The sequence below is a fragment of the Leuresthes tenuis genome, unplaced genomic scaffold (genome assembly GCF_036924035.1).
Source record: "Leuresthes tenuis unplaced genomic scaffold, fLeuTen1.0.hap1 SCAF_22, whole genome shotgun sequence".
Taxonomy (NCBI): Eukaryota; Metazoa; Chordata; class Actinopteri; order Atheriniformes; family Atherinopsidae; genus Leuresthes; species Leuresthes tenuis.
The window spans coordinates 21,724,132-21,751,120 of record NW_027325376.1 but is presented as its reverse complement, the minus strand read 5'-3'; positions in this window follow the sequence as shown (position 1 = coordinate 21,751,120).

Genomic DNA, 26,989 nt, shown 5'->3' with positions numbered 1-26,989 from the left:
TTCCCTTGGCAAAACAAATCTGTTTGGCATCAAAGGTATTCAGACTACAATTCTTCTGACATAATGCTGAACAGGACAAGGGGAAAAAAAAGTAAAGAAGACAGTTCTGCCGAAAGCCAGGGATAGACCTGTTCTAAGTTCTATACTTTTTAAAATGGGCGTGTTTATCAACTATGGAATTAGAAGATTTACAAAAATGGTCAAGTGCTAGATCTTCATCTGGGATTTTAACAGTGTCATATAACTATTCAACAGATCAGTTAAAAAAAAGCCTGCTCGTGGAGATGTTTCAGTATCTGGATACCAAGCGTGGACCTAATGTTTTCATTTTTGCAATTCTGATACAGGCTATTGAGCAGTGATAACTAACACCAAGTTCAGATACTGCGGATTTTCTACCTTTGATTTGTTAAGATTGAGCCAATCAGGGACAACCTTGAAGGATCTCTTTGGTTTTGTAGGATCAGTAATTACCTGAGAAAGGTTGATATTGGTACACACCTTTTTTAAATGATCAGAGGCAGAGTTCAACTTGTTTAAATTAAAATTGCCACACAGAGATTGGGTTTAGGCCACATGCACACAGAATGACATCAACAAATATAAGAAATATTAAACATTTACACATAGATTTTTGAATATATGTAGAGGAATGATACTTTGAAATGTGCTCATTGCGGAGTTATGATCAGTTGAGTAATGAAGGTTGAACTATTCTGGGAAAGAGGTTCTATTCCCAGCATCATGATGGACACTCCTGATATAGAAGGTTTCGCTAACGCATTGGAATTGTTTTACTATTTTCATATGCATGTGCAATGAAGAATTGCTTGCTGCTGATAAATGCAAAGAAGAACAGCTTACACATAGATGCTCACATATAGGCTGCTGAATGCAATGAAGACCTGCTTATCAAGTAAAGTTCAATGTCAATGTGTAATATTCAATTAGGATTTGCAAAACAGTGAAGTTAAACAATGAATGGGTCCATAGTCGGTATGAGAAGACTACAGGAATATTTACCTGGGTGTACGTTCAAACAGAGATGAGAAAATTACGATAAATAATTGTTTGTTTGTTTGTTAGTATGTATAGGAATGTTATGTGTATAAACTGTGTTGAGTTATAGTTACTCAGTAGTGTCTCAGTGAAACAACCGACGGGGGAAGCCTTGCGGTGACAACAAAAGCAGTGTTTTACTGATCAGTCAAGTTGCTCCAGTGTACTCCATACAAACTGGTTGGCTACTGAAGGGATAGAAAATGGGGAATACTTGTTTTAAAGCAAACAAGGAATTAGATGGGAAAAATACATGTTTTAACGGGACCAAGACAATATTAAATACTCAGACAGATGGGAGAAGAAGTGTAGTTTTGTAGGAAATCACAAAATTATTACATAGAATTAGTGAAATCAATTGAAGAATGCCTTTCTGAAGAGCTGTTTACCACAGATGAGCAGCTTTGCGACCAAGCACATTGTAGATCGCTTTACTGCCAAAATGATCTAATTTAATGGATTGGTTTAGACATGCATAACAGCATTTTAAGAACAAAGAGAGAAACAAAAAGGGACAACGCTTCATGGTGGAAGGTGATGTATAAATAACTGTGTATATGATGAAGGGGGTGGCAACACCCATTCCGAAATCCCGCCATTCCGACATCCCGCTATTCCGACATCCCACCTTTCCGACATACCACCATTCCGACATACCACCATTCCGACATGCAAACGTCCCACCATTCCGACATCCCACCATTGCGACATCCCGCTATTCTGACGTTCAAATGTCCCACCATTCCGACAAGGCTTTCCGTATAAGGAAATGTGTGTTACTCAACAGGTGAGTCCCTTCTTTCTGTTCATGCAATTTATATGTTTAACACATGTTTATAGACAAGCGTTATTAAAAACACAAAGTCTCGGCAACTGGAGGAGGAGAAGCAGTCCGCGGTGGTTTTCAATCACACACTCCAATGCCACTTGTTTCAACTTCCGAAAATTTAATCCAGGAAAAAAAGGCTTACAAACATGGACCAAAACGGCTCCATAACACGCACAAGAATCCAAAAGAAACAAAAGTTAACTAAAAGAAAGCAAATAAACAGTATGAAGTGGTCAAAATTGGTTTTACGCATGCCTATGTGCGTCTGGCACATGCGTCTTCGGGCTCTCCCACGTTGGTTTGTGGATGAAAGCTATATGTTCAGCTGTAATGTCATGTAAAAACAATCTCTACATGACATTTACTCCCAGGTGTGACCAGTTAGGTCCTTAAGATATCAACAGGCTGTATAAAGCTACAACCGTTGCGGCTGTGTGTTTGTGCCAAATGCGCAAAACCCATCCGCGCTTCCCAAAATTGGAGTGAGTACTCATAAATCACGTGAATAACATGAATAAACGTTTTTACTGCATTTTGTTGTGTTTTATACGTTCTATGCTGTCATTTCTCTCTTCTCCTATTGGCAAGGCAAGGCAGAGTGCTCGCAACTGTGTCCTGTGCAGTAGCCGTGATATCTGTAATTGCAATTATTACTTTTGCATATGATGACAGCGTGCAAAAGACGCATGGGCTCTGTGGAGAGCTCCGCTCCAGCTGGCTGCTGTGACAGCTCACTGACACTGTATTTCTGCTTAATCAGTTTCAGTCTCGCCAGAGTTACATTAATATCTGTATTTTTATATTTGAAATTCAGGGGATTTTGATAATAGATTATTAAAGTTTGTTTGCGAGGCTGTGGCCTCTGCATGTGCAAAGCCAAACTTTAGGGCGTATTTGCGCCGGCATATCATTAGTGCAAAATGTTTTGGGTAAAAAATAGGCTATTAAAAGGAACTGTCGGAATGGCGGTATGTTAAAAAAAACAAAAAACATACCGCCATTCCGACCATAGGAGGAAAAAAGTATCGGAATGGTGGGACGTTTGATAAAAAATTAAGTGTCGCCATTCCGACAATTGGAGACCCATGTCGGAATGGCGAGATGTCGGAATGGCAGCATGTAACCATGATGAAGGAGAGACCATTTGAGCAGCACAGCCATTTCGCAGCACAGGGACAGCAATCCAAGTTACAGGATCTCCCACGTGGTATCACCTGTCACATTGTGTCAAGGCATCAAAAGAAGAAAAAATCACCAAACTCAAGGACAAAAAGACAAAGACTCCGGTGAACGAAGACAGAGGACTGACAAACCAGAAATACAAAAGGATTCTCGATATCAAGATCCAGAAGAAGAGGCTAACAATGCCACGAACACTTACGATGCTGGGAATGATGCCAGCAATGAACAGAGAAGAAGATTCAGTGTCATCAATCTGCATTACGTGCCTCTAATGAGGGGGTGAATATAGAATCCTCAACGATTACAACGTCTCTGGGAACTGTGACAACAACAAGGTTTAAACCATTTTGATATATATTGTAACCTATTGTCTAAGGAATAGTGCTGAAAATGAGGTAAATCTAATCCACCACTGTCCTTGGTCTTCTGTAGGGTTTTTAAACTAATACGTGGTGGTTTGTTTTTCCACAGAAATTTGGAGATGCATGAATCTAGTGACTTAAACCAAGTAGCAGATGGTTTTATGGGGATCATTGAGAACAAATAGTTAACTTTTGGTAGTATCATCATTTTAATGGATGTAACTCTCCCCATAAGTGATATAGGTAAGGACTTCCAACGAGAGATCGTCCTCTACTGTCTTTAATAATTGCACATAATTTAGCTTTGTTAGCTCTGAGATCCTGGAGGAAATGTTTATGCCTAAATATCTAATATTTCCTGACTGTAAAGTGATCGCAGGTATATTATGGACCCTACAGTTAATGGGCAGAACTGTGGTCTTAGACCAGTTGATAGAGTAGTCAGAAAGTGCTGAGAATTTATTTATGAGTGTGATCGTGTGACTGAGAGACGTCTGTGAGTTCTGAAGGAAAAGTAATACATCATCAGCATAAAGACTTATTTTATGCTCAATATTTTGGGATTAATTACTCACAAACGGGTAAGAAAAGGTAGTATTGCCAGACCATACATGATCAAAACAGGGAGCGGAGGTGGTTCAGCTGCAAGGTGTGAATGTCTGACTATAGTTTGTAAAAAGCGGGTAAGATAAGGTGCGAATGCCAGACAATGTATGATCAAAAGAGGGAGCGGAGGTTTTTGGCTACAAGAAGGTTTGAATGTCCGACCATAGTTTGTAAAAAGCGGGTAAGAAAAGGTTACCATACATCATCAAAAGCAGGAGTGGATGTGTTCGGCTACAAGAAGATTTGAATGTCCATCAATAATTGCTTTAAAACATGAAAGAAAATTTTCGAATATCAAACCGCACATGATCATAAGCGGGAGAGGAGTTGTTCAGCTGCAAGAAGGTGTGAATGTCCACCCATAATTACTGAAAAATGGGTAAGAAAAGGTGAAAATGCCCAACCATACATCATCAAAAGCAGGAGTGGATGTGTTCGGCTACAAGAAGGTTTGAATGTCCGACCATAGTTTGTAAAAAGCGGGTAAGAAAAGGTTCGAATGCCCGAACATAGACCATCAAAAGAGGGAGCGGAGGTGTTCCGCTGTAAGAAGGTGTAAATGTCCGACCATAGTTGGTAAAAAGCGGGTAAGAAAAGGTTAAAATACCCGACTGTACACAATCAATAGCGGGAGCGGAGTTGTTTGGCTACAAGAAGGTGTGAAAGTCCGACCACGGTTTGTAAAAAGCAGGTAAGAAAAGGTTCGAATGCCCGAATATATACCATCAAAAGTGGAAGTGGATGTGTTCGGCTGCAAGAAGGTGTGAACGTCCGACCAAAGTTTGCAAAAAGCAGTTAAGAAAAGGTTCGAATGCCCGAATATATACCATCAAAAGCGGGAGCAGAGCTGTTCGACTGCAAGTAGGTGTGAATGTCCAGCCATAATTACTCACAAACGGGTAAGAAAAGGTAGTATTGCCAGATCATACATGATCAAAACAGGGAGCTGAGGTGGTTCAGCTGCAAGGTGTGAATGTCTGACTATAGTTTGTAAAAAGCGGGTAAGACAAGGTGCGAATGCCCGACAATGTATGATCAAAAGAGGGAGTGGAGGTCTTCGGCTGCAAGGTCTGAATGTCCAACCATAATTTCTACAACCGGGTAAGAAAAGGCTCGAAAGCCCGACTATACACAATCAAAAGCGGGAGCGGGAGGTTTTCAGCTGCAAATCCTTCACTCAAACCAAGTGAAAACTGCTTTGTCCTTCATATTTATCAATGTCTAGATCGACTTCAACAAAGAACAACATTGTACTTTGCAGTAAAGAAAGAGCAAATCAAAAGTTTTAGGAATCCGAGAATAAGCTTATTTTCATGAGTTCTGCACGATTATTGATTTTACTATAAATGAATGCTTTCACTCAAACTATGTTAAAACTGCTTTGTCCTTCATATTTATCAATGTCTAGATTGACTTCAACAAAGAACAACACTGGATTTTGCAGTAGAAGAAAGAGCAACACTGAAGGATCAGTAATCCTAGAATAAGCTTATTTTCATACGTTCTGCATGATTTGGGATTTTATGTATAAAATGAATTCCTTCACTCAAACCAAGTTAAAACTGCTTTGTCCTTCATATTTATCAATGTCTAGATCGACTTCAACAAAGAACAACATTGTATTTTGCAGTAGAAGAAATAGCAACACTGAAGGATCAGGAATCCGAAAACACGCTTATTTTCATACGTTCTGCTTGATTTGGGATTTTGCTATAAAATTAATTCCTTCACTCAAACAAAGTGGAAACTGCTTTTTCCTTCATATTTATCAATGTCTATATCGATTTCAACAAAGAACAAGGCTGTATTTTGCAGTATAGGAAAGAGCAACACTGGAGGATCAGGAATCCGAGAATAAGCTTATTTTCATGAGTCCTGCACGATTTCGGATTTTCCTATAAAATGAATTGCTTTGCTCAAACCAAGTTAAAATTGCTTTGTCCTTCATAGTTATCCATGTCTAAAATGTATCAAGCATAAAGTTCCTCATATTACCCTGAATGAGAAAGAAGCATCCCTTTGGTTGAGCAATACGTTCCTTTTGCGGAGTTATGCATGATTTCGGATTTTGCTATAAAATTCATTCCTTCACACCTTTTTTTTTTCACCGCATTTTATAGATTATGGTTGGAAATTTCAACCACTCTAATCCGAAGACCTCTCCTCCCGCTTTTGTTAATATATTTGAACTTTAGTTGGACATTCACCCCTTTTTGCAGCTAAACCACCTCCGCTCCCTGTTTTGATCATGTATGGTCTGGCAATACTACATTTTCTTACCCGTTTGTGAGTAATTATGGCTGGATATTCACACCTACTTGCAGCTGAACACAATCTCTCTCGCTTTTAATTATGTTTGGATATTCGAACCTTTTCTTTACTGCTTTTTGCCAACTTTGGTCGGACGTTCACACCTTCTTGCAGCCGAACACCTCCGCTTCCGCTTTTGATGGTATATATTCGGGCATTCGAACCTTTTCTTACCTGCTTTTTACAAACGATGGTTGGACTTTCACACCTTCTTGTAGCCGAACAACTCCGCTCCCGCTATTGATTGTGTACAGTCGGGTATTTTAACCTTTTCTTACCCGCTTTTTACCAACTATGGTCGGACATTCACACCGTCTTACAGCGGAACATCTCCGCTCCCGCTTTTGATGGTGTATAGTCAGGCATTTGAACCTTATCTTACCCGCTTTTTACAAACTATAGTCAGACATTCACACCTTGGTGCTGAACCACCTCAGCTCCCTGTTTTGATCATGTATGGTCTGGCAATACTACCTTTTCTTACCCGTTTGTGAGTAATTATGGCTGGACATTCACACCTACTTGCAGTCGAACAGCTCTGCTCCCGCTTTTGATTATGTTTGGTTGGATATTCGAACCTTTTCTTAACTGCTTTTTACAAACTTTGGTCGGACGTTCACACCTTCTTGCAGCCGAACACCTCCGCTTCCGCTTTTGATGGTATATATTCGGGCATTCGAACCTTTTCTTACCTGCTTTTTACAAACGATGGTTGGACTTTCACACCTTCTTGTAGCCGAACAACTCCGCTCCCGCTATTGATTGTGTACAGTCGGGTATTTTAACCTTTTCTTACCCGCTTTTTACCAACTATGGTCGGACATTCACACCGTCTTACAGCGGAACATCTCCGCTCCCGCTTTTGATGGTGTATAGTCAGGCATTTGAACCTTATCTTACCCGCTTTTTACAAACTATAGTCAGACATTCACACCTTGGTGCTGAACCACCTCAGCTCCCTGTTTTGATCATGTATGGTCTGGCAATACTACCTTTTCTTACCCGTTTGTGAGTAATTATGGCTGGACATTCACACCTACTTGCAGTCGAACAGCTCTGCTCCCGCTTTTGATTATGTTTGGTTGGATATTCGAACCTTTTCTTAACTGCTTTTTACAAACTTTGGTCGGACGTTCACACCTTCTTGCAGCCGAACACCTCCGCTTCCGCTATTGATTGTGTACAGTCGGGTATTTTAACCTTTTCTTACCCGCTTTTTACCAACTATGGTCGGACATTCACACCGTCTTACAGCGGAACATCTCCGCTCCCGCTTTTGATGGTGTATTGTCAGGCATTTGAACCTTTTCTTACCCGCTTTTTACAAACTATGGTCGGACATTCAAACCTTCTTGTAGCCGAAAACCTCCGCTCCCTCTTTTGATCATACATTGTCGGGCATTCACACCTTTTCTTACCCGTTTTTTACAAACTATGGTCGGACTGTCACACATTCTTGTAGCCAAACACATCCGCTCCCGCTATTGATTGTGTACAGTCGGGTATTTTAACCTTTTCTTACCCGTTTTCTACCAACTATGGTCGGACATTCACACCTTACAGCGGAACACCTCCGCTCCCTCTTTTGATGGTGTATGTTTGGGCATTCGAACCTTTTCTTACCCGCTTTTTACAAACTATGCTCGGACATTCAAACCTTCTTGTAGCCGAACACATCCACTCCTGCTTTTGATGATGTATGGTTGGGCATTCAAACCTACTTGTTTCCCGCTTTTCATTAATTTTGGGTGGACATTCACACCTTGTCACAGCCAAACACCTCCGCTCCCTGTTTTGATCATGTATGGTTGGACATTCGCACCTTTTCTCACCCGCTTTTTGCCAACTATGGTCGGCTTTTCACAGCTTCCTCTCCACCATACTTGTATGGTGGGATATTCACACCCACTTGCATCCGAAGACCTTTTGTTGATATTTAGTCGGTCATTCGCAGCTTACCCTGTTTTGGCAAACTATGGCCTTCATGCAGCCAAACATCTCTGATCTCGCTTTTTATGATGTAAGGTTGGGCATTCAGACCTTGCTTCACCTGCTTTTCACCAAATATAGTCGGACATTCACACCTTCTTGCAGCCGAACACTTCCGCTCCACCTTTTAGTGTTCTATCACACCTTTTTTTTCACCGCATTTTATAGATTATGGTTGGAAATTCTCAACCACTCTCATCCGAAGACCTCTCCTCCCGCTTTTGTTAATATATTTGAACTTTAGTCGGACATTCACTACTTCTTGCAGCTGAACCACCTCCGCTCCCTGTTTTGATCATGTATGGTCTGGCAATACTACCTTTTCTTACCCGTTTGTTAGTAATTATGGCTGGACATTCACACCTACTTGCAGCCGAACACCACCTCTCCCGCTTTTGATGATGTATGGACCGGCATTCTTACCTTTTCTAACACATTTTTCAGCAATTATGGTCGGAGATTCACACTTACTCACAGCCGAACAACTCCGCTCCCGCATTTGATGGTGTATAGTCGGGCATTCTCACCCTTTCTCATCAGCTTTTTGCAAATTATGATCTGACATTCACACCTGCTTTTGATGATGTATGGTTTGGCATTCGCACCTTTTCTTACCCATTTTTCAGTAATTATGGGTGGACATTCACACCTTCTTGCAGCTGAACACCTCCTCTCCCGCTATTGATTGTGTACAGTCGGGTATTTTAACATTTTCTTACCCGCTTTTTACCAAATATGGTCGGACATTCACACCGTCTTACAGCGGAACACCTCTGCTCCCGCTTTTGATGGTGTATAGTCAGGCATTTGAACCTTTTCTTACCCGCTTTTTACAAACTATGGTCGGACATTCAAACCTTCTTGTAGCCGAAAACCTCCGCTCCCTCTTTTGATTATACATTGTTGGGCATTCGCACCTTATTTACAAACTATAGTCAGACATTCACACCTTGCAGCTGAGCCACCTCAGCTCCCTGTTTTGATAGTGTATGTTCGGGCATTCGAACCTATTCTTACCCCCTTTTTACAAACTATGCTCGGAGATTCACACCTACTCACACTTCCGCTCCCGCATTTGATGGTGTATAGCCGGGCATTCTCACCCTTTCTCATCCGCTTTTTGCAAATTATGATCTGACATTCACACCTACTTGCAGTCGAACAGCTCTGCTCCCGCTTTTGATTATGTTTGGTTGGATATTCGAACCTTTTCTTAACTGCTTTTTACAAACTTTGGTCGGACGTTCACACCTTCTTGCAGCCGAACACATCCACTTCCACTTTTGATGGTATATATTCGGGCATTCGAACCTTTTCTTACCCGCTTTTTACAAACCGTGGTCAGACTTTCACACCTTCTTGTAGCCAAACAACTCCGCTCCCGCTATTGATTGTGTACAGTCGGGTATTTTAACCTTTTCTTACCCGCTTTTTACCAACTATGGTCGGACATTTACACCTTCTTACAGCGGAACACCTCCGCTCCCTCTTTTGATGGTCTATGTTCGGGCATTCGAACCTTTTCTTACCCGCTTTTTACAAACTATGGTCGGACATTCAAACTTTCTTGTAGCCGAACACATCCACTCCTACTTTTGATGATGTATGGTTGGGCATTTTCACCTTTTCTTACCCATTTTTCAGTAATTATGGGTGGACATTCACACCTTCTTGCAGCTGAACAACTCCTCTCCCGCTTATGATCATGTGCGGTTTGATATTCGAAAATTTTCTTTCATGTTTTAAAGCAATTATTGATGGACATTCAAATCTTCTTGTAGCCGAACACATCCACTCCTGCTTTTGATGATGTATGGTAACCTTTTATTACCCGCTTTTTACAAACTATGGTCGGACATTCAAACCTTCTTGTAGCCAAAACCCTCCGCTCCCTCTTTTGATCATACATTGTCGGGCATTCGCACCTTATCTTACCCGCTTTTTACAAACTATAGTCAGACATTCACACCTTGCAGCTGAACCACCTCCGCTCCCTGTTTTGATCATGTATGGTCTGGCAATACTACCTTTTCTTACCCGTTTGTGAGTAATTAATCCCAAAATATTGAGCATAAAATAAGTCTTTATGCTGATGATGTATTACTTTTCCTTCAGAACTCACAGACGTCTCTCAGTCACACGATCACACTCATAAATAAATTCTCAGCACTTTCTGACTACTCTATCAACTGGTCTAAGACCACAGTTCTGCCCATTAACTGTAGGGTCCATAATATACCTGCGATCACTTTACAGTCAGGAAATATTAGATATTTAGGCATAAACATTTCCTCCAGGCTCTCAGAGCTAACAAAGCTAAATTATGTGCAATTATTAAAGACAGTAGAGAACGATCTCTCGTTGGAAGTCCTTACCTATATCACTTATGGGGAGAGTTACATCCATTAAAATGATGATACTACCAAAAGTTAACTATTTGTTCTCAATGATCCCCATAAAACCATCTGCTACTTGGTTTAAGTCACTAGATTCATGCATCTCCAAATTTCTGTGGAAAAACAAACCACCACGTATTAGTTTAAAAACCCTACAGAAGACCAAGGACAGTGGTGGATTAGATTTACCTCATTTTCAGCACTATTCCTTAGACAATAGGTTACAATATATATCAAAATTGTTTAAACCTTGTTGTTGTCACAGTTCCCAGAGACGTTGTAATCGTTGAGGATTCTATATTCACCCCCTCATTAGAGGCACGTAATGCAGATTGATGACACTGAATCTTCTTCTCTGTTCATTGCTGGCATCATTCCCAGCATCGTAAGTGTTCGTGGCATTGTTAGCCTCTTCTTCTGGATCTTGATATCGAGAATCCTTTTGTATTTCTGGTTTGTCAGTCCTCTGTCTTCGTTCACCGGAGTCTTTGTCTTTTTTGTCCTTGAGTTTGGTGATTTTTTCTTCTTTTGATGCCTTGACACAATGTGACAGGTGATACCACGTGGGAGATCCTGTAACTTGGACTGCTGTCCCTGTGCTGCGAAATGGCTGTGCTGCTCAAATGGTCTCTCCTTCATCATGGTTACATGCTGCCATTCCGACATCTCGCCATTCCGACATGGGTCTCCAATTGTCAGAATGGCGACACTTAATTTTTTATCAAACGTCCCACCATTCCGACACTTTTTTCCTCCTATGGTCGGAATGGCGGTATGTTTTTTGTTTTTTTTAACATACCGCCATTCCGACAGTTCCTTTTAATAGCCTATTTTTTACCCAAAACATTTTGCACTCATGATATGCCGGCGTAAATACGCCCTAAAGTTTGGCGCACAAGCTTTGCACATGCAGAGGCCACAGCCTTCGAAACAAACTTTAATAATCTATTATCAAAATCCCCTGAATTTCAAATATAAAAATACAGATATTAATGTAACTCTGGCGAGACTGCAACTGATTAAGCAGAAATACAGTGTCAGTGAGCTGTCACAGCAGCCAGCTGGAGCGGAGCTCTCCACAGAGCCCATGCGTCTTTTGCACGCTGTCATCATATGCAAAAGTAATAATTGCAATTACAGATATCACGGCTACTGCACAGGACACAGTTGCGAGCACTCTGCCTTGCCTTGCCAATAGGAGAAGAGAGAAATGACAGCATAGAACGTATAAAACACAACAAAATGCAGTAAAAACATTTATTCATGTTATTCACGTGATTTATGAGTACTCACTCCAATTTTGGGAAGCGCGGATGGGTTTTGCGCATTTGGCACAAACACACAGCCGCAACGGTTGTAGCTTTATACAGCCTGTTGATATCTTAAGGACCTAACTGGTCACACCTGGGACTAAATGTCATGTAGAGATTGTTTTTACATGACATTACAGCTGAACATATAGCTTTCATCCACAAACCAACGTGGGAGAGCCCGAAGACGCATGTGCCAGACGCACATAGGCATGCGTAAAACCAATTTTGACCACTTCATACTATTTATTTGCTTTCTTTTAGTTAACTTTAGTTTCTTTTGGATTCTTGTGCGTGTTATGGAGCCGTTTTGGTCCATGTTTGTAAGCCTTTTTTTCCTGGATTAAATTTTCGGAAGTTGAAACAAGTGGCATTGGAGTGTGTGATTGAAAACCACCGCGGACTGCTTCTCCTCCTCCAGTTGCCGAGACTTTGTGTTTTTAATAACGCTTGTCTATAAACATGTTAAACATATAAATTGCATGAACAGAAAGAAGGGACTCACCTGTTGAGTAACACACATTTCCTTATACGGAAAGCCTTGTCGGAATGGTGGGACATTTGAACGTCAGAATAGCGGGATGTCGCAATGGTGGGATGTCGGAATGGTGGGACGTTTGCATGTCGGAATGGTGGTATGTCGGAATGGTGGTATGTCGGAATGGTGGGATGTCGGAATAGCGGGATGTCGGAATGGCGGGATTTCGGAATGGGTGTTGCCACCCCCTTCATCATATACACAGTTATTTATACATCACCTTCCACCATGAAGCGTTGTCCCTTTTTGTTTCTCTCTTTGTTCTTAAAATGCTGTTATGCATGTCTAAACCAATCCATTAAATTAGATCATTTTGGCAGTAAAGCGATCTACAATGTGCTTGGTCGCAAAGCTGCTCATCTGTGGTAAACAGCTCTTCAGAAAGGCATTCTTCAATTGATTTCACTAATTCTATGTAATAATTTTGTGATTTCCTACAAAACTACACTTCTTCTCCCATCTGTCTGAGAATTTAATATTGTCTGGGTCCCGTTAAAACATGTATTTTTCCCATCTAATTCCTTGTTTGCTTTAAAACAAGTATTCCCCATTTTCTATCCCTTCAGTAGCCAACCAGTTTGTATGGAGTACACTGGAGCAACTTGACTGATCAGTAAAACACTGCTTTTGTTGTCACCGCAAGGCTTCCCCCGTCGGTTGTTTCACTGAGACACTACTGAGTAACTATAACTCAACACAGTTTATACACATAACATTCATATACATACTAACAAACAAACAAACAATTATTTATCGCAATTTTCTCATCTCTGTTTGAACGTACACCCAGGTAAATATTCCTGTAGTCTTCTCATACCGACTATGGACCCATTCATTGTTTAACTTCACTGTTTTGCAAATCCTAATTGAATATTACACATTGACATTGAACTTTACTTGATAAGCAGGTCTTCATTGCATTCAGCAGCCTATATGTGAGCATCTATGTGTAAGCTGTTCTTCTTTGCATTTATCAGCAGCAAGCAATTCTTCATTGCACATGCATATGAAAATAGTAAAACAATTCCAATGCGTTAGCGAAACCTTCTATATCAGGAGTGTCCATCATGATGCTGGGAATAGAACCTCTTTCCCAGAATAGTTCAACCTTCATTACTCAACTGATCATAACTCCGCAATGAGCACATTTCAAAGTATCATTCCTCTACATATATTCAAAAATCTATGTGTAAATGTTTAATATTTCTTATATTTGTTGATGTCATTCTGTGTGCATGTGGCCTAAACCCAATCTCTGTGTGGCAATTTTAATTTAAACAAGTTGAACTCTGCCTCTGATCATTTAAAAAAGGTGTGTACCAATATCAACCTTTCTCAGGTAATTACTGATCCTACAAAACCAAAGAGATCCTTCAAGGTTGTCCCTGATTGGCTCAATCTTAACAAATCAAAGGTAGAAAATCCGCAGTATCTGAACTTGGTGTTAGTTATCACTGCTCAATAGCCTGTATCAGAATTGCAAAAATAAAAACATTAGGTCCACGCTTGGTATCCAGATCCTGAAACATCTCCATGAGCAGGCTTTTTTTTAACTGATCTGTTGAATAGTTATATGACACTGTTAAAATCCCAGATGAAGATCTAGCACTTGACCATTTTTTTAAATCTTCTAATTCCATAGTTGATAAACACGCCCCTTTTAAAAAGTATAGAACTTAGAACAGGTCTATCCCTGGCTTTCGGCAGAACTGTCTTCTTTACTTTTTTTTCCCCTTGTCCTGTTCAGCATTATGTCAGAAGAATTGTAGTCTGAATACCTTTGATGCCAAACAGATTTGTTTTGCCAAGGGAAGTTTTATAAATGTAAAGCTCCCCTTGATGCCCATTTATTTATTTCTGTTTACAATATATGACATGAACTGAACTGAACCGGACCGGGGGACAAGGAAAGAAGAAGAGGAAAGAAGAGGAAACAGAACAAAAATAGAAACAAAAACCAGACAACCAGCTGCTACACCTGTAAAAAACAAAACAGACAACAATCCATGGCCTATGAGGGGAATCCAGCCTTAGCGCCACCAGGAGCACCTGAAAGCAGACAAGCAGAGAAAAAACAAACACACAAACAAACAAAAACAAGCACAAGAAGCGGCAATCGCATACAACACAGCTGTGGATATAGATGACCTGAGACGACATGATAATACATCAACTGCTTAGTGACCATGCTACTGGACTAATGAATGTGTGTGTGTGTGTGTGAGAACATGCAACACCCATGGCACAGGACCTACATGATAACCGTGCTTAGTTATGAGTGTATAAGTGTACAGGGCCACAATCCACAGCCCCCCCCCCAAGCAATCAGAAGCAGGCAGAGAGGGCCACAAGACCCAGGCCACCAGCAGCCCCCACAGAGCACAGAACCCAGGCAGCCCACCGCAGGGGCAACCACGCATCCACCCAGAAGACTGCAGAGGAAGCCCCCGGAAAGAGCCCCCATAAGCATAGGGCAGAGGCACTCCGGGAACCAGGGGCAACAGCCCACCGACCCCGCCAGGCCCCAGCCGCCCAGACATGGGCCGTGCACTGGACCTGGGCCCCAGGAGCCCGAGCGCCCCCAAACCCCCCGGCAGAGGCCCCACCCAATACCCAGGAGGGCCAAGCGCCCCAGACAGCCACAAAGTGGGTCAGCGCCTGCCCCAGCGCCCCTGGCCAAGTGCCCTGGGAGTCAAGACGTGCCCACAGGTGGGTGAAGTCGCGAGCAGTGGGGAGAGGCAACGCTGATGCCCCATCGGGAGAAACACAGGCAGGCCAGGCGACAGCAAGTCCCAGATCCAGGCCCAATCATTACCACACACACTTTCACGTCCCATACATCCACACATCCACACATCCTACCTCCCTCGACTCTGCTGGGGTGTAGTGCAGCGGGCACACCAGGAGGCCAGCAACCCCCCAGCCACCACAGACCCCGAACCAGCAGAACAATTAATTAATCCTCCTGGCCCCTCCTGCCCCGAGCAGACACCAGGAAGCAGGGGTGTGCGAAGAAGACCCCTCCCCTCACCCTTCTGGCTCTTCAATATTTTCTAATAGTGAGCAATTAAAATTGAGGGGCAGCCAAACTTGTAGAACTGGGAGCGCGGCACTCTGGGCAGCCTACATACCCAAAGAGCCCCGCCCACCAGATGCCACTCAGTGTAACCACCCCCCAAGACCTAATGTGTGTGTGTGAGTGTGTTTGATAAGTACTAATGTCTAAGGTGTAATTAAAACAGGGGCAGGGAACTGCAGAGTGCAACCAAAGGGGACCACCTACGTGGCCCCATCCACTACACCCCACCGAACACACACGCCCCCAAAACCCTTCATGTGTGAGTGTGTGCTGTGTACAGGAGCCAGAAGGGAGAGGGGTATGGGGATATATACCGGGGGAGCTACTCTCCCCCAGAGAGGGCAGCCAGGGACTGGCTGCAATAGGCATCCCCGCTACCTGGGAGCCAACAATGGGCAGGAGGGCCTGATGTCCACCAGGCTCGGGGCCTGCAGCGACCATATTCCGGGAGCTACTGTACCCCCAGAAGGTACCCATCCCGCCCCACCCCACTCAACCCAACCCCACCCCGGAGGACCTCTACAAAAAACAAACAAACAAACCACCCGGTCACACCAGTCGCAGCAGCCCGGGCCTGAGACCCACCATCACCCAGCAACCCACCACCACCACTATGTGATAAAACTAATCAGAGGGGACCAGAGAGAATGAAATTCAGCCAATTGATGTTTTGAGGAAGCAGACATTGTTTCCATGCTAATATAATCTAAAAGAAAATTTCTAAACTGGTTAATACACAGATTGTTCTTCGCTTTCCAGTTCATGAGAATAGTTTTCTTTGCGATACATAACACTGTGACAACCATGTGTGCTGAGTTAATTTCCATGTTGATGTTGTCTAAGTCACCCAGTATGCACAGTGTGGGGCATGCAGGGATGCTACACTTAAGCCATGTTGATAGGTCCTCACAGACTTCAAGCCAGAACTTCTGGACAGGCGCAGAAAACCACAAAGCGTGTGCATAATCATCAGGTGTGTTATCTGTGCAATGTGAGCAGATGTTTGAGTGTGTTAGACCCATCCTGAACATCCTTTGTCCTGTATAGTGTGTTCTATGAAGGATTTTGTATTGTATGAGCTGTAAATTAGGATTTCGAGTCTTTATGAAGGTGTTCAAACATATTTGTGGTTAGAAGCTATGACCAGAACTGATGGATAAATCTGCCTCCCATTTTGAGGATGGAAGAGACATTGTGTCATCTATCTTAGACAATAATTTATATATTTTTGATAGTAGTTTTGGGGTACAGCTGCATAGAAATTCTGCTACCCTAGTCGGGGGTTGTAAGTCTGGTTGGTGGAGGATATATCCATCCATCCATCCATCATCTGCCGCTTATCCGGGGGTCGGGTCGCGGGGGCAGCAGCTTGAGCAGAGAAACCCAGACGTCTTTGTCCCCGGCCACTTCCTCCAGCTCTTCCGGGGGGACCCCGAGGCCTTCCCAGGCCAGCCGAGAGACATAGTCTCTCCAACGTGTCCTGGGTCTCCCCCGGGGTCTCCTCCCAGTGGGACGTGCCCGGAACACCTCCCCAGGGAGGCGCCCAGGGGGCATCCTAACCAGATGCCCGAGCCACCTCATCTGACTCCTCTCAATGCGGAGGAGCAGCGGTTCTACTCCGAGCCCCTCCCGGATGACTGAGCTTCTCACCCTATCTCTAAGGGAGAGCCCAGACACCCTGCGGAGGAAACCCATTTCGGCCGCTTGTATTCGCGATCTTGTTCTTTCGGTCACTACCCACAACTCGTGACCATAGGTGAGGATGGGAACGTAGATTGACCAGTAAGTAGAGAGCTTCGCCTTCTGGCTCAGCTCCCTCTTCACAACGACGGGTCGGTGCAGAGCCTGCAACACTGCAGGCGCCGCACCGATCCGCCCGTCAATCTCCCGCTCCATTCGTCCGTCACTCGTGAACAAGACCCCAAGATACTTGAACTCCTCCTCTTGGGGAAGGATCTCATTCCCGACCCGGAGAGAGCATTCCACCCTTTTCCGGCTGAGAACCATAGTCTCGGATTTGGAGGTGCTGATTCTCATCCCAGCCGCTTCACACTCGGCTGCGAATCACTCCAGTGAGAGCTGAAGGTCACGGCCTGACGACGCTAACAGAACCACATCATCTGCAAAAAGCAGAGACCCGATTCTGAGGTCGCCAAATGGGACACCCTCAACGCCCTGGCTCCGCCTAGAAATTCTGTCCATAAAAGTTAGGAACAGAATCGGTGACAAAGGGCAGCCCTGACAGAGTCCAACTCTCACCGGAAACGTATCCGACTTACTGCCGGCAATGCGGACCAAACTCTGGCACCGGTCATACAGAGACCGAACAGCCCCTATCAAGGGGTCCAGCACTCCATATTCCCGGAGCACCCCCCACAGGACTCCACGAGGGACACGGTCGAACGCTTTCTCCAAGTCCACAAAACACATGTAGACTGGTTGGGCGAACTCCCATGCACCCTCCAGGATCCTGCCGAGGGTATAGAGCTGGTCCACTGTTCCACGGCCAGGACGAAAGCCACACTGCATCTCCTGAATCCGAGGCTCGATTATCCGACGGATCCTCCTCTCCAATACCCCCGAATAGACCTTACCAGGGAGGCTGAGGAGTGTGATACCCCTATAGTTGGAACACACCCTCCGGTCCCCCTTTTTAAAGAGGGGGACCACCACCCCAATCTGCCAGTCCAGAGGCACTGTCCCCGATGTCCACGCGATACTGCAGAGGCGTGTCAGCCAAGACAGCCCTACAACATCCAGAGCCTTGAGAAACTCAGGACGGACCTCATCCACCCCGGGGCCTTGCCACCGAGGAGCTTTTTGACCACCTCGGCAACCTCAGCCCCAGAAATGGGAGGCCCCGTCTCCGAGCTCTCCGACTCTGCCTCTTCCGAGCACGTGTTGGTAGGATTGAGGAGTTCCTCGAAGTACTCCCCCCACCGACTCACAATATCCCTAGTTGAGGTCAGCAAAGCCCTGTCCCCACTGTAAACAGTGTTGACTGTGAGCCGCTTCCCCCCCCCTGAGACGCCAGATGGTGGACCAGAATCTTTTCGAGGCCGTCCGGAAATCGTTCTCCATGGTCTCACCGAACTCCTCCCAGGCCCGAGTTTTTGCCTCACAACCGCCGAAGCCGTGGCCCGTCTTGCCCGTCGGTACCTATCAGCTTCTTCCAGGGTCCCACTGGCCAAAAAGGCCCGATAGGACTCCTTCTTCAGCTTGACGGCTTCCCTCACCACTGGTGTCCACCAGCAGGTTGGAGGGTTGCCGCCACGACAGGCACCGACCACCTTACGGCCACAACTCCGACCAGCTGCCTCGGCAATGGAGTCACGGAACATGGCCCATTCAATGTCCCCCACCTCAAATATGGTTGAAGCTCTGCCGGAGGTGGGAGTTAAAGCTCCTTCTGACGGGGGATTCTGACAAACGCTCCCAGCAGACCCTCACAATACGTTTGGGCCTGCCAGGTCTGATCGGCATCCTCCCCCACCAGCGGAGCCAACTCACCACCAGGTGGTGATCAGTTGACAGCTCCGCCCCTCTCTTCACCCGAGTGTCCAGGACATACGGCCGCAAGTCCGATGATACAACCACAAAGTCGATCATCGAACTGCGGCCAAGGGTGTCCTGGTGCCAAGTGCACATATGGACACCCTTATGCCTGAACATGGTGTTCGTTATGGACAGTCTATGACTGGCACAGAAGTCCAACAACATAACACCACTCTGATTCAGATCGGGGGGGCCGTTCCTCCCAATCACACCCCTCCAGGTCTCACTGTCATTGCCCACGTGAGCATTGAAGTCCCCCAGCAGAATGAGGGAGTCTCCGGTAGGAGCATTCTCCAGTGCCTCCCCCAGAGACTCCAAAAAGGGTAGGTACTCTGAACTGCTGTTTGGCGCATAGGCACAAACAACAGTCAGGACTCGTCCCCCCACCCAAGGCGGAGGGAGGCTACCCTCTCGTTCACTGGGGTAAACCCCAATGTACTGGCACACAGCCGGGGGGCAATAAGTATGCCCACACCTGCTCTGTGCCTCTCACCACGGGCAACTCCAGAGTGGAAGAGAGTCCAACCCCTCTCAAGAGTACTGGTTCCAGATCCCAAGCCGTGCGTCGAGGTGAGTCCGACTATATCTAACGGTCTGATGAAGTTTCAACAATAAACAACAAACTTTGTATTATGAGAAAGAACCAGACTCATTCTTCAGGAATCCGAAAATAAGCTCTATTTTACGAGTTATGCACGAATTTGGATTCTCCTATAAAACGAATTCCTTAACTCAAACCAAGTTAAGACTGCTTTGTCCTTCATATTTATTCATGTCTAATCAAGTTTCAATGATAAACAACGTTGTACTTTGTAGAATGAGAAAGAACTTCTTCAGCAATAAGCATCTCTCGACAAATGACGAAATACAGATTTTGCTATAAAATTAATTGCTATCAGCCTGACTTAAAACTGTTTGTCTTCCTTATTTATCCACTTCAAATCAAGTTTCAACAATTAAAAAAATTTTGTAGTTTGAGAAAGAACAACTTAATCTTGAGCAATCAGTATAAAAAGAAGGTAAGCAAAGGTGTGAATGTCAAACCATACATGATCAAAACAGGGAGCGGAGGTGTTTGGCTGAGACAAGGTGTGAATGTCCACCCATAATTAATGAAAAGCGGGCAACAAGTAGGTTCGAATGCCCAACCATACATCATCAAAAGCAGGAGTGGATATGTTCGGCTACAAGAAGGTTTGAACGTCTGACCATAGTTTGTAAAAAGCGGGTAAGAAAAGGTTCGAATGCCCGAACATACACCATCAAAGGAGGGAGCGGAGGTGTTCCGCTGTAAGAAGGTGTGAATTTCCGACCATAGTTGGTAAAAAACGGGTAAGAAAAGGTTAAAATACCCGACTGTACACAATCAGTAGCGGGTGCGGAGTTGTTCGGCTACTAAAAGGTGTGAAAGTCCGACCATGGTTTGTAAAAAGCGGGTAAGAAAAGGTGCGAATGCCCGAAAATGTATGATCAAAAGAGGGAGCGGAGGTGTTCGGCTGCAAGAAGGTGTGAATGTACACCCATAATTACTGAAAAATGGGTAAGAAAAGGTGCGAATGCCCAACTATACATAATCAAAAGCAGGAGTGGATGTGTTCGGCTCCAAGAAGGGTTGAATGTCCAACCAAAGTTTGTAAAAAGCAGTTAAGAAAAGGTTTGAATATCCAACCAAACATAATCAAAAGCGGGAGCATAGCTTTTCGACTGCAAGTAGGTGGGAATGTCAAATCATAATTTGCAAAAAGCTGATGAGAAAGGGTGAGAATGTCCGACTGCACACCATCAAATGCGGGAGCGGAGTTGTTCGGCTGTGAGTAGGTGTGAATCTACGACCGTAATTTCTGAAAAATGTGTTAGAAAACGTAAGAATGCCGGTCCATACATCATCAAAAGCGAGAGAGGTGGTGTTCGGCTGCAAGTAGGTGTGAATGTCCAGCCATAATTACTCACAAACGGGTAAGAAAAGGTAGTATTGCCAGACCATACATAATCAAAACAGGGAGCGGAGGTGGTTCAGCTGCAAGAAGGTGTGAATGTCCGACTAAAGTTCAAATATATTAACAAAAGCGGGAGGAGAGGTCTTCGGATGAGAGTGGTTGAGAATTTCCAACCATAATCTATAAAATTCGGTGAAAAAAAGGTGTGATAGAACACTAAAAGGTGGAGCGGAAGTGTTCGGCTGCAAGAAGGTTTTAATGTCCGACTATATTTGGTGAAAAGCAGGTGAAGCAAGGTCTGAATGCCCAACCTTACATCATCAAAAGCGAGATCAGAGGTATTTGGCTGCTAGAAGGCCATAGTTTGCAAAAAGCGGGTGAGAAAAGGTGCGAATGTCCAACCATACATGATCAAAACAGGGAGCGGAGGTGTTTGGCTGTGACAAGGTGTGAATGTCCACCCAAAATTAATGAAAAGCGGGTAAAAAGTAGGTTTGAATGCCCAAGCATACATCATCAAAAGAAGGAGTGGATGTGTTCGGCTACAAGAAGGTTTGAATGTCCGAGCATAGTTTGTAAAAAGCGGGTAAGAAAAGGTTCGAATGCCCAAACATACACCATCAAAAGAGGGAGCGGAGGTGTTCCACTGTAAGGTGTGAATGTCCGACCATAGTTGGTAAAAAGTGGGTAAGAAAAGGTTAAAATACCCGACTATACACAATCAATAGCGGGAGCGGATGTGTTTGGCTACAAGAATGTGTGAAAGTCCGACCATGGTTTGTAAAAAACGGGTAAGAAAAGGTGCGAATGCCCGACAATGTATGATCAAAAGAGGGAGCGGAGGTTTTTGGCTACAAGAAGGTTTGAATGTCCGACCATAGTTTGTAAAAAGCGGGTAAGAAAAGGTTCAAATGCCTGACTATACACCATCAAAAGCGGGAGCGGAGGTGTTCCGCTGTAAGACGGTGTGAATGTCCGACCATAGTTGGTAAAAAGCGGGTAAGAAAAGGTTAAAATACCCGACTGTACACAATCAATAGGGTGAGTGGAGTTGTTCGGCTACAAGAAGGTGTGAAAGTCCAACCATGGTTTGTAAAAAGCTGGTAAGAAAAGGTTCGAATGCCCGAATATATACCATCAAAAGCGGAAGCGGAATTTTTCGGCTGCAAGAAGGTGTGAACGTCCGACCAAAGTTTGTAAAATGCAGTTAAGAAAAGGTTCGAATATCCAACCAAACATAATCAAAAGCGGGAGCAGAGCTGTTCGACTGCAAGTGGGTGTGAATGTCCAGCCATAATTACTCACAAACGGGTAAGAAAAGGTAGTATTTCCAGACCATACATGATCAAAACAGGGAGCTGAGGTGGTTCAGCACCAAGGTGTGAATGTCTGACTATAGTTTGTAAAAAGCGGGTAAGAAAAGGTGCGAATGCCCGACAATGTATGATCAAAAGAGGGAGCGGAGGTTTTTGGCTACAAGAAGGTTTGAATGTCCGACCATAGTTTGTAAAAAGCGGGTAAGAAAAGGTTCAAATGCCTGACTATACACCATCAAAAGCGGGAGCGGAGATGTTCCGCTGTAAGACGGTGTGAATGTCCGACCATAGTTGGTAAAAAGTGGGTAAGAAAAAGGTTAAAATACCCGACTGTACACAATCAATAGCGGGAGCGGATGTGTTTGGCTACAAGAATGTGTGAAAGTCCGACCATGGTTTGTAAAAAATGGGTAAGAAAAGGTGCGAATGCCCAACAATATATGATCAAAAGAGGGAGCGGAGGTTTTTGGCTACAAGAAGGTTTGAATGTCAGACCATAGTTGGTAAAAAGCGGGTAAGAAAAGGTTAAAATACCCGACTGTACACAATCAATAGGGGGAGCGGAGTTGTTCGGCTACAAGCAGGTGTGAAAGTCCAACCATGGTTTGTAAAAAGCTGGTAAGAAAAGGTTCGAATGCCCGAATATATACCATCAAAAGCGGAAGCGGAGGTGTTCGGCTGCAAGAAGGTGTGAACGTCCGACCAAAGTTTGTAAAAAGCAGTTAAGAAAAGGTTCGAATATCCAACCAAACATAATCAAAAGCGGGAGCAGAGCTATTCGACTGCAAGTAGGTGTGAGTGTCCAGCCATAATTACTCACAAACGGGTAAGAAAAGGTAGTATTGCCAGACCATACATGATCAAAACAGGGAGCTGAGGTGGTTCAGCACCAAGGTGTGAATGTCTGACTTTAGTTTGTAAAAAGCGGGTAAGATAAGGTGCGAATGCCCGACAATGTATAAGCAAAAGAGGGAGCAGAGGTTTTCGGCTACAAGAAGGTTTGAATGTCCGACCATAGTTTGTAAAAAGCGGGTAAGAAAAGGTTACCATACATCATCAAAAGCAGGAGTGGATGTGTTCGGCTACAAGAAGATTTGAATGTCCATCAATAATTGCTTTAAAACATGAAAGAAAATTTTCGAATATCAAACCGCACATGATCATAAGCGGGAGAGGAGTTGTTCAGCTGCAAGAAGGTGTGAATGTCCACCCATAATTACTGAAAAATGGGTAAGAAAAGGTGAAAATGCCCAACCATACATCATCAAAAGCAGGAGTGGATGTGTTCGGCTACAAGAAAGTTTGAATGTCCGACCATAGTTTGTAAAAAGCGGGTAAGAAAAGGTTCGAATGCCCGAACATAGACCATCAAAAGAGGGAGCGGAGGTGTTCCGCTGTAAGAAGGTGTAAATGTCCAACCATAGTTGGTAAAAAGCGGGTAAGAAAAGGTTAAAATACCCGACTGTACACAATCAATAGCGGGAGCGGAGTTGTTTGGCTACAAGAAGGTGTGAAAGTCTGACCACGGTTTGTAAAAAGCGGGTAAGAAAAGGTTCGAATGCCCGAATATATACCATCAAAAGTGGAAGTGGATGTGTTCGGCTGCAAGAAGGTGTGAACGTCCGACCAAAGTTTGTAAAAAGCAGTTAAGAAAAGGTTCGAATATCCAACCAAACATAATCAAAAGCGGGAGCAGAGCTGTTCGACTGCAAGTAGGTGTGAATGTCAGATCATAATTTGCAAAAAGCGGATGAGAAAGGGTGAGAATGCCCGGCTATACACCATCAAATGCGGGAGCGGAAGTGTTCGGCTGTGAGTAGGTGTGAATGTCCAACCATAATTGCTGAAAAATGTGTTAGAAGAGACTAGAATGCCGGACAAGACATCATCAAATGCGGGAGCGGAGTTGTTCGGCTGTGAGTAGGTGTGAATCTCCGAGCATAGTTTGTAAAAAGGGGGTAAGAAAAGGTTCGAACGCCCGAACATACACTATCAAAACAGGGAGCTGAGGTGGCTCAGCTGCAAGGTGTGAATGTCTGACTATAGTTTGTAAATAAGGTGCGAATGCCCAACAATGTATAATCAAAAGAGGGAGCGGAGGTTTTCGGCTACAAGAAGGTTTGAATGTCCGACCATAGTTTGTAAAAAGCGGGTAAGAAAAGTTTCAAATGCCTGACTATACACCATCAAAAGCGGGAGCAGAGGTGTTCCGCTGTAAGACGGTGTGAATGTCCGACCATATTTGGTAAAAAGCGGGTAAGAAAAGGTTAAAATACCCGACTGTACACAATCAATAGCGGGAGAGGAGGTGTTCAGCTGCAAGAAGGTGTGAATGTCCACCCATAATTACTGAAAAATGGGTAAGAAAAGGTGCGAATGCCCAACCATACATTATCAAAAGAAGGTGTGAATGTCAGATCATAATTTGCAAAAAGCTGATGAGAAAGGGTGAGAATGCCCGACTATACACCATCAAATGCGGGAGCGGAGTTGTTCGGCTGTGAGTAAGTGTGAATCTCCGACCATAATTGCTGAAAAATGTGTTAGAAAAGGTAAGAATGCCGGTCCATACATCATCAAAAGCGGGAGAGGTGGTGTTCGGCTGCAAGTAGGTGTGAATGTCCAGCCATAATTACTAACAAACGGGTAAGAAAAGGTAGTATTGCCAGACCATACATGATCAAAACAGGGAGCGGAGGTGGTTCAGCTGCAAGAAGGTGTGAATGTCCGACTAAAGTTCAAATATATGAACAAAAGCGGGAGGAGAGGTCTTCGGATGAGAGTGGTTGAGAATTTCCAACCATAATCTATAAAATGCGGTGAAAAAAAGGTGTGATAGAACACTAAAAGGTGGAGCGGAAGTGTTCGGCTGCAAGAAGGTGTGAATGTCCGACTATATTTGGTGAAAAGCAGGTGAAGCAAGGTCTGAATGCCCAACCTTACATCATCAAAAGCGAGATCAGAGGTGTTTGGCTGCATGAAGGCCATAGTTTGCCAAAAGCGGGTAAGCTGCGAATGACCGACTAAATATCAACAAAAGGTCTTCGGATGCAAGTGGGTGTGAATATCCCACCATACAAGTATAGTGGAGAGGAAGCTGTGAACAGCCGACCATAGTTTGCAAAAAGCGGGTGAGAAAAGGTGCGAATGTCCAACCATACATGATCAAAACAGGGAGCGGAGGTGTTTGGCTGTGACACCAAAATTAATGAAAAGCGGGCAACAAGTAGGTTTGAATGCCCAACCATACATCATCAAAAGCAGGAGTGGATGTGTTCGGCTACAAGAAGGTTTGAATGTCCGAGCATAGTTTGTAAAAAGCGGGTAAGAAAAGGTTCGAATGCCTGACTATACACCATCAAAAGCGGGAGCAGAGGTGTTCCGCTGTAAGACGGTGTGAATGTCCGACCATATTTGGTAAAAAGCGGGTAAGAAAAGGTTAAAATACCCGACTGTACACAATCAATAGCGGGAGAGGAGGTGTTCAGCTGCAAGAAGGTGTGAATGTCCACCCATAATTACTGAAAAATGGGTAAGAAAAGGTGCGAATGCCCAACCATACATTATCAAAAGAAGGTGTGAATGTCAGATCATAATTTGCAAAAAGCTGATGAGAAAGGGTGAGAATGCCCGACTATACACCATCAAATGCGGGAGCGGAGTTGTTCGGCTGTGAGTAAGTGTGAATCTCCGACCATAATTGCTGAAAAATGTGTTAGAAAAGGTAAGAATGCCGGTCCATACATCATCAAAAGCGGGAGAGGTGGTGTTCGGCTGCAAGTAGGTGTGAATGTCCAGCCATAATTACTAACAAACGGGTAAGAAAAGGTAGTATTGCCAGACCATACATGATCAAAACAGGGAGCGGAGGTGGTTCAGCTGCAAGAAGGTGTGAATGTCCGACTAAAGTTCAAATATATGAACAAAAGCGGGAGGAGAGGTCTTCGGATGAGAGTGGTTGAGAATTTCCAACCATAATCTATAAAATGCGGTGAAAAAAAGGTGTGATAGAACACTAAAAGGTGGAGCGGAAGTGTTCGGCTGCAAGAAGGTGTGAATGTCCGACTATATTTGGTGAAAAGCAGGTGAAGCAAGGTCTGAATGCCCAACCTTACATCATCAAAAGCGAGATCAGAGGTGTTTGGCTGCATGAAGGCCATAGTTTGCCAAAAGCGGGTAAGCTGCGAATGACCGACTAAATATCAACAAAAGGTCTTCGGATGCAAGTGGGTGTGAATATCCCACCATACAAGTATAGTGGAGAGGAAGCTGTGAACAGCCGACCATAGTTTGCAAAAAGCGGGTGAGACAAGGTGCGAATGTCCAACCATACATGATCAAAACAGGGAGCGGAGGTGTTTGGCTGTGACACCAAAATTAATGAAAAGCGGGCAACAAGTAGGTTTGAATGCCCAACCATACATCATCAAAAGCAGGAGTGGATGTGTTCGGCTACAAGAAGGTTTGAATGTCCGAGCATAGTTTGTAAAAAGCGGGTAAGAAAAGGTTCGAATGCCCAAA